We start from the raw sequence: 19,489 nt of genomic DNA on the forward strand, positions 1-19,489 counted from the left end.
ACCTTAGAAATTCATTCTCAGCCTTGAAATTGTCTGTATATACAAAGACTGTTGATTTTTGAGTATACTGCTACTTTACCAAATTCTTACATGAGTCCTTGGTGGAATCTTTTGGATCCCCTATATATAGAATTATGTCTTCTGCAAAAAAGGATAGTTTGACTTCCTCCTTACCCATCTGTGTCCCATTGATTTCTTTTTCTTGTTTAATGGCTCTGGCTAAAACTTCCAGGACTATATTGAATAGCAGTGGGCATCTTTGTCTGGTACTGGATCTCAATGGGAATGATTCCAAATTCTCTCCATTCAATACGATGCTGACCTTGGGTTTGTCATAAATTGCCTTGATTGTGTTGAGGAATGTTCCTTCTATATCCAGTTTTCTTAGAGTGTCATCATGAAAGGATGTCATATTTTATCAAATGATTTCTCTGCATCTATTGAGATAATCATTTGGTTTATGTTCTTCAGTGTGTTAATGTGATATATCACATTGATTTGTGAATGTTGAACCACCCTTGCATACCTGGGATAAATTTCACTGGGTCTGGGTGAATGATCTTTCTGATGTTTTGTTGGATTTTATTGACCAAAATTTTGTTGAGGATTTCTGTGTCTATGTTCATCATGGAAGTCGATCTGTAGTTTTCTTTCTCTGTTGTATCTTTTACAGGGTTAGGAATTAAGGTGATCCTGGCTTCATAGAAAGAATTTGGGAGGAGTCCCTCCCTTCAAATGTTTTGAATAACTTGAGAAGATTTTGAAGATTTGGAATTAGTTCTTCTTTAAACATTTGGTAAAATTCAGCAGTGAAGCCAACTATTCTTGGCCTTTTCTTTCTTGGAAGGGTCTTCGTTACTGATTCATCTTCCGTCTTGGTAATGGGTCTGTTTAGGTTTTCTGTGTCTTCATGGCTCAATTGAGGTAGGTTGTATGTGTCCAGGAGTGTCCAGGAACCTATTCATTTCTTCTAGGTTTCTCTGTTTTTTTTTTTTTTTTTTTGCATACTGTTCTTTGTAGTAATTTCTGATGATTCTTTTTATTTCTGTCGAGTCTGTTATTACATTTCTTTTTTCAAACCTAAGTTTATTGATTTGAATCTTCCCTTTCCTTTTTTATTTTTATTTTATTTTATTTTATTTTACTTTTATTTTTTTGACAGGCAGAGTGGACAGTGAGAGAGAGACAGAAACAAAGGTCTTCCTTTGCCATTGGTTCACCCTCCAATGGCCGCCATGGCCAGCGTGCTGTGGCCAGCGCACCGCGCCGATCCGATGGCAGGAGCCAGGTGCTTCTCCTGGTCTCCCATGGGGTGCAGGGCCCAAGTACTTGGGCCATCCTCCACTGCAATCCCTGGCCACAGCAGAGAGCTGGCCTGGAAGAGGGGCAACCGGGACAGAATCCGGTGCCCTGATCGGGACTAGAACCCGGTGTGCTGGTGCCGCAAGGCAGAGGATTAGCCTAGTGAGCCATGGCGCCGGACCCCTTTCCTTTTTAAAGCTTTTTTGGCCAATAGTCTGCCAAGTTTATTTTTTCAAAAAACCAGCTTATCACTTTGCCGATATTTTGTATTTTTTTGTTTCAATTTTGATATGGCTTTTCTAATTTTAATTATTTCCTTTATCCTACTAGTTTTGGGTTTAGTTTGCTGCTATTTTTCTAGATCCATGACAAACATTGATAGCTCATTTATATGGTGCATTCCAATTTCTTTTTTTTTTTTTTTGACAGGCAGAGTGGACAGTGAGAGAGAGAGACAGAGAGAAAGGTCTTCCTTTTTGCCATTGGTTCACCCTCCAATGGCCGCTGTGGCTGGTGGGCTGCGGCCGTCGCACCGCGCTGATCCGATGGCAGGAGCCGGGTACTTATCCTGGTCTCCCATGGGATGCAGGGCCCAAGCACTTGGGCCATTCTCCACTTCACTCCCTGGCCACAGCAGAAAGCTGGCCTGGGAATGGGGCAACTGGGACAGAATCCGGCGCCCCGACCGGGACTAGAACCCAGTGTGCCGGCGCCACAAGGCAGAGGATTAGCCTAATGAGCCGTGGCACCGGCCTCCAATTTCTTGATGTAGGTACCAGTTGCTATTAATTTTCTTCCAACACTGCTTTTTCTGTACCCTGTAAGTTTTGATATGTTGTATTGCTATCTTCATTTGTTTCCAGAAATTTTTTATTTCTCTTTTGATTTCTTCTATCCCACTGTTCATTCAGGAGCATATTGTTCAGTCTCCATGTGTTTGCATATGTTCTAGAGATTCCTGAGTTGCTAATTTCCATCTTCATTACAATGTGGTCCAAGAAGATGATAGGTATGAATTCAATTTTTTTGAATTTGCTGAAACTTGCTTTATGGCCTAGTATGTATTCAATTTTAGAAGAAGTTCCATGCACTGGAGAGAAGAATGTGTATTCTGCAGCTGTAGGATGAAAAGTTCTGTAGACATCTGTTAGGTCCATTTGATCTATAGTGTTGATTAACTCCAATGTTTCCTTGCTGATTTGTTGTCTGGTTGGTCTGACCATTGCTGAAATTGTTGTATTAAAGTTTTCAATTACTATTGTATTTGAATCTATGTCTCCCTTTATATCCCTTAACATTTCTTTTAAATAGCAAGGTGCCATATAGATTTATAACAGTTACTTCTTCCTTTTGAATTAATCCCTTAATCATTACATAGTGTCCTTCTTTGTCTCTTTTAACAGTTTTTATGTTAATCTCTATTTTGTCTGATATTAGGATGGCTACACCAGCTCTTTTTGTTTTCTGTTAACATGGAATATATTTTCCCATCCTTTTGCTTTCAGTCTGCTGGCATCTTTTTTTGAAAGATGTGTTTCTTTTGCCAACAAATAGATTTTTTTCAATCTATTCAGCCTGTTGGTGTTTTTTAACTGGAGAGTTGAGGCCATTTACAGTCAGGGTATATATTGATAAGTAAGAGCTTTGCCCTGCCATTTTTCCATAAATATTCCTTTATTTTACTTTGTATTATTTTGTATTTTTACTGAGAGATTTTCTTCCTTTACCTTCTTCTGCAGTGATCACCATGTTTCTATGTTTCTATGGCAGCATGTCCTTAAGCGTCTTTTGCAGGGCTGGACAAGTGGTGACAAATTCTTTCAGTTTTTGTTTGTCATGGAAGGTCTTTATTTCACCTTCATTCATAAATGAGAACTTTGCAGGGTTTAATATTCTATGTTGACATTATTTTTTCTTAAGACTTGGAATATATCTCACCAGTCTTCCCTAGTCTATAGGGTTTCTAATGAGAAGTCCTCTGTGAGTCTAATCAGAGATCCTCTAAATGTAATCTGGCATTTTTCTCATGCACATTTTAGAACCTTTTCTTTATGTTTTACTGTGGTGAGTTTTATAACAGTGTGTGGTTGTGAAGATCTTTTCTGGTCATGTCTATTAGGGGTTCTATTTGGTTCCTGTACTTGGATGCCCTTTTCTTTCTCAAAATTAGGGAAGTTTTCTGTTATTCTTTCACTAAAAAGGCCTTCTAATATTTTCTCTCTTTTCATGCCTTTAGGAACTCCCACAACCTATATGTTGGGTCATTTGATAGTATCCTGTGGATTCCCAACAGTGATTTTAGTTTTCTCCATTCCTTTTCTTGTTTTTGTCTGACTGTATAATTTCCTGTGCTCTCTTCTGCATCAGATATTCTTTTCCTGCTTCATTGATTCTGTTTTTAAGGATTTCCTCTGCATTTTTTATTTGCTCTATTGAATTCTTCATTTAATTTTTATTTCTCTTTAAGATCTCAATTTTGTGGGAGAAATTTTCTTTCATTCATGCATGGATTTCAGTAGTTCATGCATTTACTTCTGGTTAATTTGTATGTAATCTACGATCAATTTTTAAAATTCCATTACTGGCATTTCTTCAATATTATCATCTTCTCAACCTGGTATTGAAGTGTTATGTTCTTTTGGGGGTGTCATGTTGTTTTCCTTATTCTTGTTTCTTGAATTGGTGAATTTGTTATTTGGCATTTGTGGAGATACTCATTTGTTTCTCCTCCTTCTCCTTCTCCTTCTCCTTCTCCTTCTCCTTCTCCTTCTCCTTCTTCCTCTTTGCTGTTGTTGCTATTATCTTTATGCTATGCCTCTATAGATTAGTGGAGTGTATGCTTTCCATGATTATCTTGAAGCATGTGGTAGGTGTAGCCAGGGATCTCTGTTCAATTCTTCAGGTTAAGGGCATAACTAAGGTAACATACCTAGGTTTGTCATGGTTTATTGCCTATTTTTTTTTTAAATCAGAGGGGAAGTTTATTCTACTCAGCTGAGTTTCTCTTCCTCAAAGGAGACCAGTGCCTGAGTGCTAAACCCCAGTGGGTTTAATATTCATTTGCTCTGCCTTAATGACCACATAGAGGATATGTATAGTCTTCAATGTAAGTTCAGATTTCCTAGCAATGTCCCTAACCAGGGAACCAGGGATCCCTGAAAGTGTGGAATCTCCCACAATATCTGCCCAAAGTCCTAGCCACACCATGAGCCCTTCCACACAGCCTCAGTTTTTTTTTTTTCAGTCCCAGCACACAAGCCTCTCACAGTCATGAGCACCCAGCCCCCAGTTAGTTCTCCCTACCAGAGCTGAAGTCCCTACTTGGCTGGTTGCTGGGTGAGAACATGAACTCGTGCAGTTGTTATGCATGTCCAAAATGGCGCCCACTTCATTGGCTTATTACAGTATGCCATTGCATGGTGATTGGGGAGAGAAAAATGTGTTTCTCCTCTAGTTTGGCAGGTACAGTATCCCCGTGAGGCTCCAAGTCAGGTTCTCTCTAGGCTCTTCCTTCAGCTTTACCATCAGTGGCTTGGGCTGCTGCACTCTGGTCTCACCTCTCTCCAACACTGTTGTTGAAGCTTTCCGCTTCTGGGGTTCTGAGTTGTGGGCATCCATGCCTTCCATGTAGGTCCACTGTGTCTTGCTAATTTGCATAGTTTCCTCTGCCATTTTATCCAAAACTCTTCCCTGAAACTGCACCTCTCTTTTTTTTTAAACTATCTTCTCCTAGACTAGAGCAGTAAGCTCCCTGCCTACTCTGCCATCTTGGAATCCCATGTGTAATATATCTTGAAATATATTATTGTGATGCCTCCAGCTTTGTTTTTAACATTTAAGATTTGTTTGTCTTTTAGAGATCTTTTATGTTTCCATATGAATTTCAGGGTCTTTTTTTTTTTTTCTATATTTGAGAACAACGTTCTTGCTATTTTGATAGGGATTACACTGAATCTGTAAATTGCTTTGGGTAGTGTAACCATTTTGATGAACATAATTCTTCCTAACCATGAACCCTGAAGGTTTTTTTCTATTTTTTGTGGCTTATTTTATTTCTTTCATTAATGTTTTATAATTTTTATTTTAGAGATCTTTGTCCTTGTTTAATTTTTTTCCAAGTTATTAGAAATTTTTAGTAGTTATTGTGAATGCAACTGATCTTGCAAGTACTTTCTCAGCCATGACATTTTTTGTGTGTATATAAATGCTATTGATTTTTTGTGTGTGTTTATTTAATGCCTGAGTCTTTGCCAAATTTTCTTATGAGATCCTGTAACCTTTAGGGAGACTTTTGATTCCCTTATATATAGGTTCATGTCATTTGCATGCAAGGATAATTTGACTTCTTCCTTTCCAATTTGAATCCCTTTCATGTCTTTTTCTTGCTGAATGGCTCTGCCTAAAACTTCTGAACTATTCATATGCTAGGCCATAATATAATATCAACAAATTTAAAAAAATGAAATCATATCTTGCATGCTTTCTGACCACAGTGGAATGAAGCTGGAAATCAACAACATAAGAAACTAGAAAATATACAAACATTTGGATACTGAACAACAAGCTACTGAATGAACAGCAGTGGGCCATAGAAGAAATCAAAAGGGCAATCAAAAAGGAAACCAAAAAAATTCCTAGAAACTAATGAAGGTGGAAACACAACACATTAAAACTTGTGGGGGCTGGCACTGCAGCTCAATAGGCTAATCCTCCACCTAGCGGCGCCGGCACACCGGGTTCTAGTCCCAGTCGGGGTGCTGTATTCTGTCCCTGTTGCCCCTCTTCCAGGCCAGCTCTCTGCTGTGGCCAGGGATTGCAGTGGAGGATGGCCCAAGTACTTGGGCCCTGCACCACATGGGAGACCAGGATAAGTACCTGGCTCCTGCCATTGGATCAGCTTCATTTACAACAGGATATAACTCGAAAAATGGTTCTGTAATCAAGACTGTGAATGAAGGCCGGCACCGCAGCTCAATAGGTTAATCTTCTGCCTAGCGGCGCCGGCACACCGGGTTCTAGTCCCGGTCGGGGCACTGGATTCTGTCCCGGTTGCCCCTCTTCCAGGCCAGCTCTCTGCTGTGGCCCAGGAGTGCAGTGGAGGATGGCCCAAGTGCTTGGGCCCTGCACCTGCATGGGAGACCAGGAGAAGCACCTGGCTCCTGGTTGCAGATCAGCTTGGTGCGCCAGCTGCAGCATGCCGGCCTTGGTGGCCACTGGAGGGTGAAGGTGAAAGGAAGACCTTTCTCTCTGTCTCTCTTTCTCACTGTCCAATCTGCCTGTCAAAAAATCAAAAAAAAAAAAAAAACTTGTGGGATAAGCAATACTAATATTAAGAGGAAAGTTCATAGCAAATTAGTGCCTACAACAAGAAATTAGAATTATGCTTTCTCTCTCCCTCTCTCAATATGGCAACCTCATCAAAAGAGAAGAATAAGAAGAGGAAGACTATCTCCCTAAGAGACTTCCTGCTTGAGGATGGGGTGCCTGGTGGAGGAAGCACCTGGGTCTTCAAACAATTACCTGGGCTGTTGAACAGATGACCTAGAATTAGATGTTTCCTCCTCTTGGCACAGGAAGGATGGTGATGCATGTGAGGATCCTCCAATGAACCATTCCACTCTTCCCCCTGCTCCAGGGGCTGCTCAGGAACTCTAGATTGCTGGAGCCATCTTCCAAATCACTAACCTGCACAACTTTTCTAGGGAGCTGCCCTATGATGAAACAGAAAACTCCATTAATGAATTCTTCAGAGGATTAAACATTGGTGCTGTGAGTCCCAAATGTGGACCCAATTTTCCAGAGAGTCTGAAAGATTTTGGTTACACAGAGTTTGAGGATTCCCTGCTTGGCACTCTGAAACTCAGTGAAGAGTGTTTCCATAACAGGAGAATTCCAGAGGATTTTGCTGTCTGAGCCCAGGACCAGGACAGGGATGATCATTCCATTGGCCAAGATGGAAGTCGGGATTCTGACACAAGAGATCTAGACTGAAAGGCTCGGCCTGCCACAGAAAGCTTTGAAGACTCCCAACCTAGGAGAGGTAATGGTGGTTTTGAAGGCAAGTATCTGGATCCATGATGATTCAGACTGTTATGTGTACATGTATCTATACAGGTCCGGGATCACTGTGATGACCAAGGCAGCAGGTAATACAATGATGCTACAGTTCCAGGACAGGCATCTGCAGTGGAGCACTTGGTAGTGGGTACCATAAGGATGATGACTGCAGGGAGGCAGGGGCCACTATGGAGACCACTAGGACAGAAGAGAGCACCATTGTGGGGCTTCAGAAATGATTTCTTCCGGGATGATTACAGGCAGGAGGACAAAGATCACACAACAGACCCAAACTGAAGCTGAAATCTCAGAGTACTTCCAGGGCCTCCAATCCCATGGGGAGTTTCTCATCTTTGGAGGGACAAAGCCTGTTGACACAGCTGCTGGAGAAACAGCTGCAGCAAAAAGGCTGTAGAAGGAACAGGAGAAACTGCAGCATCAGGTGGATAAGCCCTGACTTGAATGGCAGCCTCTAGGGAGCCACCCAAGTTGGCCAAGTGCACGAGAACTTTCAAGCACGGTTCTCTCAGGCTGATGCTTCAGCCACATCTAGCAGAAACACAAGGAGAAGGGTGAGTGGGAAGTCTCTAGACAACAAAACATTAGGAAAGAGGAAGACTGCCACTCTTCAGCTTCTAAGCCCCCCAAATCTGATCAGCCTCCATAGCTAATGCCAGACCTTCAGCAAATGAGAACGCTTGAATGGAATGAAGTTCTAACCCTCCTCCTCCATCTCAGAGCTTGGGCACAGAGCCACAGTCCCCTACCAGCAGTTGGGGGTGAGTGGCTACAGCTTAGCTTTCCAAAGAGGAAGCAGCAAGGAAAGATGAATACAAAAATAGATGAGGTGAGTGTACCCAAAGGCCAAACTGGTACCTCCAGCCATTATCCAGGAGGTGGTGGGAAAAAGAGCATTGGGGGTAATCAGATGGAAAAGATGGCAAAATGAAACTACCTGCCAGGTCTGCACCTGAGCCAAAGGAACCTAAAGGGAAGTCCAGCCTTCAAGTTCAGTTTGCAAGCAAGTATGCTGCTCTCTCTGTTGATGGTGAGGATGAAAATGAGGGAGAAGTTAACACCAAATAATCCTTGACACCTTGTGATTTCTCCCAAGCTTTGCACCCTGGAACACTCCAGAGCAAATCAAACCTCTATCCAGACAAGACAAAATAAACTCACCATCTCCTGGGGGAAAAAAGAAAAATGAAAATAAATAAAAAAGGCATCAAATAATTTATCTAATTGATGCATCTCAAGGATCTAGACAAGCAAGAACAAAGCAAACCCTAAGTTAGTAGGAGAAAAGAAATAATTAAAAATTAGAGAAGAAATAAGCAAAATTGAATAAAAAAGACAATACGAAAGATCCATGAAATCAGGAGCTGGTTTTTGAAAAAACACATAAAATTGCCCAACTATCAGCCCAACTAACCAAAAAAGGAGGTGGGGGTGGGGAAGTGAATCAATAAAATATGAGATGAAAAGGGAGATGTTATAATAGATACACAGAGATAAAAAAGGATCATCAGGAATTACAACAAACAGCTATATTACAACAAGTTGGAAAATCTAGAAGAAATGGATAGCTTTCTGGACACATAATATTTACCAAAATTGAAACACAAAGGCACAGAAAACCTAAATAGACCAATAACCAAGATGGAATCAGTAATAAAGATACTGCGAACAAAGAAAAATTCAGCTTCATTGCTGAATTCTACCATTTTTTAAAGGAAGTTTTTTGTATTTATTTGAGAGGTAGAGTTACAGACAGAGAGAGGGAGAAACAGAGAGAAAGGTCTTCCATCCACTACTTCCCTCCCCAAATGTTTGCAAATGGCTGGAGCTGAGCTGATCAAAAGCCAGGAGACAAGAGCTTCCTCCAGGCCTCTCACATAGGTACAGGAGCCCAAGGATGTGGACCATCTTCCACTGCTTTCCCAGGCCTTATCAGAAAGCTGGATTGGAAGAGGAGCAGCCAGGACTAGAACTGACACTGATATGGGATGCCAACGCTGCAGGCAGAGGCTCACCCCACTACACCACAGCGCTGGCCCCTCTAGCAAACTTTTAAAGAAGAAATAATATAAATTCTTCTTAAACTACTCAAAATAGTTAAAAGATTGGTAATCTTCCCAAACTGCTTCTGAGGGCAGCATCATCTTAATTCCAAAACCAGAAAAAAATTAGAGCATAGAAAGAGAACTTTATGCTAGCATCCCCAATTTTGTGTCTATTTGCAAAAATCCTCAACAAAATACTAGCTTAATAGAATCCAGCAACACATCAAAAAGATCATCTACCTGGACCAAGAGGGATTTATCGCAGGGATGCAGGGATATCCCAACATATGCAAATCAATAAATGTGAAATGTCGCATTAACAATTTGAATAATAAAAACCATATGCTTATCTCAGTAGATGCAAAGAAAGCATTTGATAGAATACAACATCCTTTCATGGTTAAAAAAAAAGTTAAGCAAATACGATGTAGAAGGAACATACCTCACTGTCAGCATCATTATTGAATGGAGAAAAGCTGGAAGCATTTCCACTAAGATCCAGAACCAGCCAATGATGTCCTCTCTCACCATAAAACTCTCAGAATAAAACAGGAGGAAAGCTTGTTGACATTGATCTTGCCAATTATGATTCATTTATGACACCAAAACAGGCAATAGAACTAAAAAGTAGGTGCGACTATGTCAAACTAAAAAGCTTTGAAATAGTAAATGAAATAATCAACAAAGGGAGAAGGTAGATGTGGAATGGGAGATAATATTTGAACTATGTCTCTGACAAGGCATTACTATATAAAATGTTTGAAGAACTCATATAAACCAATAACAATAAATAAATTAAATATAGTCAAATAGGCCTCTATAGACTTTTTGAGACTTTTAAAACATTTTATTTATTTATTTAAATTTAAAGGCAGAGTAAAAGAGACAGAGATAGAGACAAAAAGAAAATCCTAGTCTCTGGGTCATTCCCCAAAAGCTGGTAAGAGCCAGGCTAACCCAGGCCAAATCCAGGAGGCTGGTACTCAGTCCCCTTCTCCCACATGGATGGCATGGATTCAAGACTTGAATCATCACCTGTTACTTACCACAGTGCACTGTCTCAAAGGGAAAAAAGTATGTTATTACAAACATTAAAAGAAAAATAAGAAAGAAGTAGGAGGAAGGATGGGAGTGAGAGAGGGAGGGAGGATGGGGTGGCAAATGTCAATATGTTCTTGAAATTCTATGTATGAAATACATGAAGTTTGTTCCATTCATATGAATAAAAATAAATAAAAACCATCAAAAAGATAACAACTTAATCTGATATTTTGAAATCAAAAGTTGAAAGAAAACTGTAAACCTATGTATGTATGAGCAGGTAAATGACTGACAAGTTCATCTGTTCTAAAAGACAGTTTTCAGATCAATCTGCCATAGTTGGGTCTTCCAATAAACCAACTTTTGCTTCTAAATACTATACTAAATACTATAGAAATAACATAAACCTTTTATATATAATAATATAAATATAACATATAATATATAAATATATATAAAAGATATAAACCTTTTTTAGTATAACTAAATACTATAGAAATAGTAGTATCTATCTTTCTCATCCTATGGGTGGATGGTGAGATTTAAAAATAGATGATTTATGTTTGAAATGTTTTGAAAGTTATAAATGATAATATACATAGAATATGTTATCATTAATATTGGTGAGATGATAGTCTTTAAATATTACTTCAGGTTCCAAGTCATTAACTATGGTTTCTGTCCAGTTGTTGAAGCACCTCAAGTAAAATACAGAATTGAGCACAGAAAAACATAGAAAGCAGACGAAAAAGAGGAAGAACAGGAAGATGATGAACAAGTAACACAATCCATGCTGCTGCATGTGGGAATTCTGCAAGGAACATTTCTCAAAAAAATCTGTTTGTATACCTTGTTCTTGAAAACCCTTTGGACATGGTGGTATCACTCCTGAGAGCAACTAATATGCACGCAAAGAAAAATGTGTTGTAGTTTACTTTATGACTAATGATACATTGAGCATTTGCTAACTTCAAGGTATCTGGAAGTTGTTCTTCTGTTGGAAATCCGTTTTTAACTTTCAGTTTTTGCAGGTCATTTTACCAAAAGATTTCTTGTAACCCCAGTATTGGAGGCACATAAAATACACTTAATCTTTCTTCCAACATTTGCCATGGGCTCCTTCTCTGATCCATTCTTTAGTTCCTCCTTTGTTGCAGTGAGTTTTAAAAGTTATTTTAAGTTCCTGGTGTCTAAATGTGACTTGTCTTGATTCTTATTCCATTTCCTTTGCCATACACAAAAAGAGCCATTGCAACAATTCATGATTCATCAAAAATATATTGTTCCTTTTCCTATTGTGAGAAGTGGGAACAAACATAACTTGTGCAATGTTTGCTGTAAGTTTTAGAGACTATTTTATTCACTAGGAGAAAGGTTGATGTGTGCATTTGCTTTGGGAATAAATTAAATACTTTTTTTTTTCCTGGAACCACTGAAAATCATCATTCTTTCATTCACAAGCTCATCCATTTAGTGAGGAAATAGTCACTGGAATCTTTCTGTGAGCTGAACATTGTGCTGTTTGCAGGGGGTAAATCACAAGTTGGAGAGGCAAAGTCCCACCTGGAACTGGGGGAGCTCAGATTCCTGCTAGGAGAGACAGAATGTAAACCAATAGGCAAATGCATAAATGCATGGCATCCTTTAGTGACAGCTGAAGAAAACTAAGGCAGAATAAGGTGATAGATAGTGCAGGAGTGAAAGGAGTTGCTATTTAAACAAGGTGGTTCCAGAAGCCTTTCTGAGCAGATATCCAAATGATGCGAAATTTCTAACCCCTCAGGCAGAAGGAGCAGCACCTGTGAAGTTCTTGAGACAAAGCATGGTTGGTTACAGGAGAGACAAAAATATAGCAGGCACAGTGGTTATGGAAAGATCAGAATAGGGAGGTGGGGACCCTGTCTCATGAGTCTGGGGTAAGGAGGGAAGACTGTTTTTAGATTCTGATGTAAAGAAATGGTGTTACAGGGAAAACAACGTCAAATAAGATGACCTTGGTTCTGGTCTTATGTAGAAGAGTTTCCATGCAGAAAAGCCAGTGAGCAAAGCAAGACTTATTCAAGTTAGAAACCTGCTGCAGCAGTCAGGAGGGGACTTCTGGAGAGGATGACGGGAGAAACTGGTTAAGTGGTGTCTTTTAATCACAGTTTGGGGAAACAATGAGAGGGTAGGGACAAACCCAATGGACAGCAGAATTATAATCCTGTCTAGCTTGCTCAAGATAAAGCAAAACGCCATCAGAAGGGTGGGATATGTAACTTAGTTTTTCTATTCTAATGATAAAACTAGAAACTCTGAAGTATGGGATTGGGACTTTTGTGTTGCTAAAGGCAGCTGCTGGACAGAAGCAAACATTTTGTATACTCTTAAGGAGACTTCCCCCTTTTCTCATTCCTACAGGGACCTAACCTAGCTACCTACTAGTTCATCTATCTTCTTCTAATAGGAGCACATAGGTAGGACAGTCATGTAATGACATCTGTGGGAAGTCACTTTAAAGTGAGATAATGTCAGGAGCAGGAGTGGAAGCAGAGAGTTTGGTTAGCCAACCAAAGATGCAAGTACTTGGGGACTTGTAGAGAGTGAGGGTGTTTAGAAGGAGATCTGGTGGATTGTTGTGGACTGTGTGACAAATACGGTGACTCCCAAAGCTTTGTTATTTGTGCACAGAACAATGGCGATGGTAGCAGAAGCCTGGTAGAGGAACGTGTTTCAGGTCTCTGCTTGTTGGGACTCAGTTGCAGACAACAGAATCCTTCTGTCTAGTTTATGCAGAGATGGATTTAATTATGGTATGAGGTAGATTTTTGAAGGGATTGAGAAGCAGCTTTGTGCTGGAATTTCTTAGACCCACAGAGCCTTGCTGTCAGTGGGGAAGTCATTGACCATAAGTGCAGCCTTTGTCATCAGTCACGGCTGTATATCTTTATACACTCTAAATACCTACATTCCCCATCTCAGCCTTGAACATACACATCTGATTGGCAGATGTGTAATTATTTAGGGCAACCTGAGGGCACAGCAGTCATGGTAAGCTTGGCTGTAGCTTCTCAGCCTTCACAATTCACAAGGGCAAAAGATGGTGATGGATATAGAGGAAGCCTACCCACAATGGGGCAAGAGGACTGAACAGTGTGTTTTAAGGATGTTATATATGATCTGCTTGTCTGCCCACTGACTAGTAGGTGTTGTGATTTGCAAGCATAGCACTTGTGGGAGAAATCATAGACAGAAGTTAAGCACCATCAGTTCATGGGTAGTGTGTGAAACTGGAACTTTCAGATATCACCTCAGGAATGAGTGCCGAGGATAAAGGATATGGAAAATCAGTTTAGTGGCAGGAAGACAAGGTAGCAAAGGAGACTGGGGAGCAGTGGGAAAGCCATGAGGATGAATCAGAAATTACGGTATCCAGTAAGGGAAACAGACAATTTTAAGGAGGCACCAATCACACACAATGGCAAAGCACCTGATGCTCTAGCAGCAGAGAGTTAACCACACAATTTGGGTAGACACTATCCCAGTATAACTGCAGGGGCAAAGATCTAAGGAGGCTGACGGGAAGCAGGGAAGTGAGGTAAGAAAGCAAAGATGGTGAATGTGAACTACACTTTAGGGAAATATCACGGCTTGCACTTGAGGTTAGTGTAAGGCCACCACAGAACACTCCAAACAGTGGAATTAGAGGAACAGTTTATTGTCAGGTGGGAAGCTCGCGGGGCTGGGAGGAAAGGGTAAGAGAGTAAGAGAGAAGAATCAGGAGGACACGTGTGTGGGAAGCAGGTCCTATTATACCTCTGCAGGGAGCAGGAAAATAGGTGCAGCAAATGCCATTAGGTTGGGGGTGGAGCTGATACCTGTGGTTGGGCCAGTTGGTCACCTGGCTTGTAGCAATAGTGATGGGGCCAGAGCCTAAGATGGTGGCTGGGACATAGATGGCACCACAGGTTAGATGGCACCATTTTATCAACAGTTAGGAAAATCTTCTGAAGTGGCTTGAGAGCTAGAGTGGGACTTAGGATGAAAGTGACAATTAAAATATAATAGTGTTACACAATATTTGACAGTTTGTGGAAATGAGTTGACCCTTTGAGATTTTGTCACCTCTTTTCCTGTTTCCTGCTCTTGTTTGAGTACAATGTGCTAAATCACTATACATTGTATCATAACTGTCCAGAGTCAAAATAGGTCTGAAACACCAAAATAATTCATACCAAGTATATGTGTTTCCAATAGTAAGGATTTTATAGTTGATGAAATTAATGGATTAGAATTGTATTATTCTCAACAATGTTTTTGTATTCCCAAAAAAGGGAAAAAACTGATATTTTAATTCTTAACATATTTCTATTGAATGTAGATTTGACTGTGTGAGATGAAAGAGGTGAATGTATTTTACTTTTAACATTTACATCACAATCAAGATGATGACCAAGTAAACCTCACATATTTATATTTCTCATGGTTTATGTTTTTCTTGAAATATAGCATTAGAGATAGGTTTTCATATAAGGTATTTCAATATTTAAAATGTTTTACAGTTATATAGGAACATTTTTAAACAATTTTCTTGATTTGACTTATACTTTTCAACTTTTGCAGGAGATTCAATGATTTTAGGAGAAATATTTATCATTAAAATATTTATCATTAAAAGTGGAACAAACATTGGCAGGAATTATGCCAATGATATGATTAGATTTTCTCTTTTTCCTTGATATGAAAGTACTGATTAGATATTATAATTACATAAATCATATTCTAGGGAAATAATACATATTTGATATACACTTGTTCTAATATTCATTGCTGTTTTGACATGTATCACTGAGGACCACATCTCCAAATTAGGCTGCAATGACTCAGGTAACTGGCTGTCATACCCCCCTCTGCTAAACTTTTAGGTTTTTGTCTCAACTCTGGGTTTAAGACTGATTAATACATCTTTAGTGCTTATATTTCTGACTTTGGGATTTGTGACTTTTATGTCTGTATATGCATTTGGAGCTGATATTGAATTGCTGTTAGAGACAAAGATAAAGAAATTCATTTGAGAAACTCACAGTGGGGAAAGGAGAGAGTAGGCAGTGGAGTGCATGGTGTTGTGCAAGTCACAGAAAGACTGAGGTGGAGTGGACATGGCACTTGCTCACTGCCTCCTAGATCTGTCTCGTAATTAGGATGTAAGCTGCAAGTTGCAGTTCAGGTGCAAACTGACATAAATAGGATAATTTCAAAGTGTTCTTGAGAAGGTAAATAATACAATCGATGGATGACCCTTTGTATAAAGTAACACAGAAATGGTTTGATTCTAGTATTTTCCAGCCATGTCACTTTAATGATGTTGCACAACAAATTTTTAAGAGTTTGGTTTCTATAGGCAAAAAGAGAGTGCACCAATGATTAATAAAGATAGCAGGGGTGGTCAATTCTTCTAAATTATCAATCAGTCTTTGCTCGAACATTCTCTTCTACTGGATAATGTTACTTTTCCCTATATTGCTCCCCAATTAGATTGATAGACTGATTCTCAGGGACTTCCACTGTCCTCCTCCACAGGGCTTCTCCGTTGGTATTTATTGTTGTTAACATGCATTAGCAACTGTGGGTAGTTACCAAAACACTGGTTTATGACAAAGAAAACATGACAGTCACCAATAATGATAAATCAAAATATGAGTAAGCACTGACTATGTCTTAAGCTGTGATACAAAGTGGCCAGAGTGTTTGTCTCATGCTGGGGCTGAAATCCTTCCACTACCCATCACTGGTCTGTAGAGTTTCCCTCTGGGCATTTGGTGTTGATGGGAGGGAAAGGTCAGCCACACCTATCTTATGATCTTGATCACCCTGTGGCTTGGTTATAGAATCAAGATTTCACCATATGCAATGAAGCAAATGTGACTGTCACAGCTGGGGAGAGATATTGATCTCCTCCCCTCTGAAACACAAGCTGGGAAATTTTCAAGGAAGTCACTGGGGGACCCTCTGAGGCCACCACTGTTTTCTCATCCACTACACCCAAAGGAAAAGTAAGCTTTCACACCTTCAAGAGAGGAGGTGGTTTCACAGCTTGGATCAAGGTGTGGGTTTAATTTAGGCTCCTGCCCACACCCTGGTAGAGACCCGAAGGCAGGGGAAATAAACTTCTTGTAGGCTGTGGTTTACATTTCAAAGCCAGAGCACCCAGATCCTTGAGGGACTTAAAAGTAGTAAGAGTCTTTTAAGGAAACTTATATACATTTCAAAAGGGCAGAGAAAAAAATTTGCAATTACAAATTGCAGTTACTTTTCTAAAGTAAACACTCTAAGAAAAGGGAAGTCAGGGGCCTTTTTGAGAAAGAAATCTGTCTGAAGTGTAGTCAGTCTGAGCAGAACATTAAGTCTGTCTTGATCAGCCTTGTGGACTCAAATAATGGAAACCAGCAGGGGACTTTTACAATGTGCAGTGTGGCATGGAAGATTGAACAGATTCACTAAAAGACAAGAGTTTGTCAGCCATCATTTGTCACAACCATGACATCTCCTCCCTTACTTCTGTCTACACAGTATTCCCCTAACCCATAGCAGTGACAGTCCCAACATCAGAGGGAACAGGCAGTTGATGTCATATGAAGCTGTAATGTTAAATCGGTGTGTTGGCTAAGTGAACAGTCTTCACCATAAATAAATGCTTCCCAGGTCCATCCAAAACATCTACCATATTGGCAGTTTGTTTCAGAACATCAGTACAGCGCCAGCCCCCAATTATCTGTGAGTCTGTTCAAAGTGCAGTCACTGGGCATTTTGTTAGGTCATTGTCAGCATGCATTCTGCCAAGTTGCTTCCAGTGTTGAACCTTGAGTGACAAAGGCCATGTTTAGGACATTTTATATCTCAAGCTCTCCATGTAGCATTGGGTACTTCCAGTCTACAGCTTAGTGGGAAGAACACCACTGTTCACTGAGGTTATCGGATCCTCTCAATTCTATATGTTGAGCCCCATCCCCAGTGTTACTGGTCTTGGAGATAGAGCCCTTAGGGAACTAATTAAAGTTACATGAGGTCTTAGTGTTATTAGGGATGGCTTCTCAGAGCTTCTTTGTGCAAGAAAGATTACAGACATGAGACAGAGAGTTATGGTAAGAGAGGTAGCAAAGCTTAATAAAGAGAAATAGACCTAATAGACCAGTAGTACGCCTCAGAATAGAACTGAGGGCCCAGTCGTATTCAGACTGGAGTTTTTATGGCAATGAATAAAGGTGCCCCCTTCTCTCCTCCTCTCCTACATCTTCTTGGAAATTGTTGGGTGAAGGGCTTCCTGCATGTAGAATTTCTGAAAATACTCCCAGGATGCTGTCAGTACAGCATCACTGACTGCATAGCCTTCCTGGAGAGGTCAGGGAAGATTCCCCAGGGAGAGGGCTGGAGCCCACCTCACACGGTTAGTGAAGAGAGCAATTCCGTAGGTATGTAATTGTGGCTCTGCATTCAAGACATGTTTCCTCATTTCTCCTCATTCCACCACACAAAAATTCCCATCTTTTAAACAATTCCCATTTTATTTAAAAATGTCAATTTGTTTTAAAAATTTCCCATTTTTCTTCCCCTTGTCTTTGGCTCCTCTTACACACATGGGTTACGTAACAATAGGATGAGACACCAGACATCTTTCAGTGAGCCCAGACAGGAAAGAAAGAGGGAGGACAGGGCGAGGTGACCACCTGCAGCCAAGAAGGGAGGCCACAGGGGAAGTACCCTTGAGCTTGTTGTTGAAGACCCCCGAAGGTGGTTGGTTGGTATCACAGCCCTAGCAAATTGATACAAAGACTTTTGTAATTATATAAATTTGGATTATGGTTCCAGGTCCTCCAATGACTGGTGATGACTAATTAGACCTCTCAAAGTTTTGACTTTTTTGTTTTCTAAAATGATGTTTACTCTCCTGTAAGAATGTGATGAGGTTTAATTTCAAGACCTTAGAGTACCAGGGCCTGGCACACAGTAACTGTTCCACATATTTGGATTATTATAGTCACTGAAATTATTTGCCAAATAAATGAAAGCAAGAACCTGTTCAAAATTCATATATTACGTTAATCTGAATTAATTAATATATTGCTTCTTTTCTCCCCAGTAGACATGATTGTATTATGGGAAACACAATTTTTTTTGCCTGTTTTTATTTTTTTGTCTATGAATTTGGTTTACCACATTTCAAAAATTGTAAAGTGAATTTACAAACAGGTACCTGCTTCCACAATACATTTTTAGTGGTCATTTGGGAAGGAAAGTGCTGGGCAAAGATGACAATAATCCTGATACATTATGGCAGATCTTAAAAAACAGGACCGCAAATGGATTCTGGTACCACTGGTGCTTTAATGGTTGTCTGTTTATTCCTATCATAGAACAATAAATTCAGTCCTGTGATTGTTGACCTCACAGTAGATGACTGGACCAGTCTGCAGCTGATGTATTATTCATGTTTAAGCATTTCTTGCTGTTCTTTTTAATTTTTCTATTTAAAAAATGATGAACATGCAACACTTCTGTATTTTATGGGATACAATACAGTATTTCAACAGTAAACAAAGAATGAAGTGATCAGATAACTGTACTTTCATTTTGCTTTTATTGTCCTTGTGTTTTGAACCCATTAGCTTCTGTCAGCTTTTTGTATAGAAGCAAATACACTATTATGAACCAGTCACTCCATTGTATTGTGGAGCACTAGAACTTCTTACTCCCTCTGTCTTCCCTTCCCCCACCCTTCCCAGATTCTAGTAATCAAAATTCTAAGTTCAGATCATTGACTTTTTTTGTTTGTTTATTTTTTAACTTCTACATTTGAGAGAAAATATATGGTGCTCTCTTTTTTAGCTTTTTCACTTAGCATAGTGATCTCCAGTTCCATCTGTTTTGATGCAGATGTCAGAATTTCATTCTTTTAGATGAATCAATAATATTCTGCCATGTGTTTTATGTCACAATCTATCCATCTATCCATTGCTGTGCATTCAGGTTGATTTCATTTCTTAGCTATT

At 39.8% G+C, this 19,489-nt stretch overlaps 2 pseudogenes; both read left to right on the forward strand.

Annotated features, from left to right (window-relative positions):
- Nucleotides 1-6,062: 6,062 nt before the first annotated feature.
- Nucleotides 6,063-7,520, forward strand: LOC127492269 (eukaryotic translation initiation factor 4B pseudogene; annotated as a pseudogene).
- Nucleotides 7,520-8,445, forward strand: LOC100342632 (eukaryotic translation initiation factor 4B pseudogene; annotated as a pseudogene).
- The last annotated feature ends 11,044 nt before the right edge of the window (nucleotides 8,446-19,489 follow it).

Source organism: Oryctolagus cuniculus, chromosome 10, assembly GCF_964237555.1.
Source record: "Oryctolagus cuniculus chromosome 10, mOryCun1.1, whole genome shotgun sequence".
NCBI lineage: Eukaryota > Metazoa > Chordata > Mammalia > Lagomorpha > Leporidae > Oryctolagus > Oryctolagus cuniculus.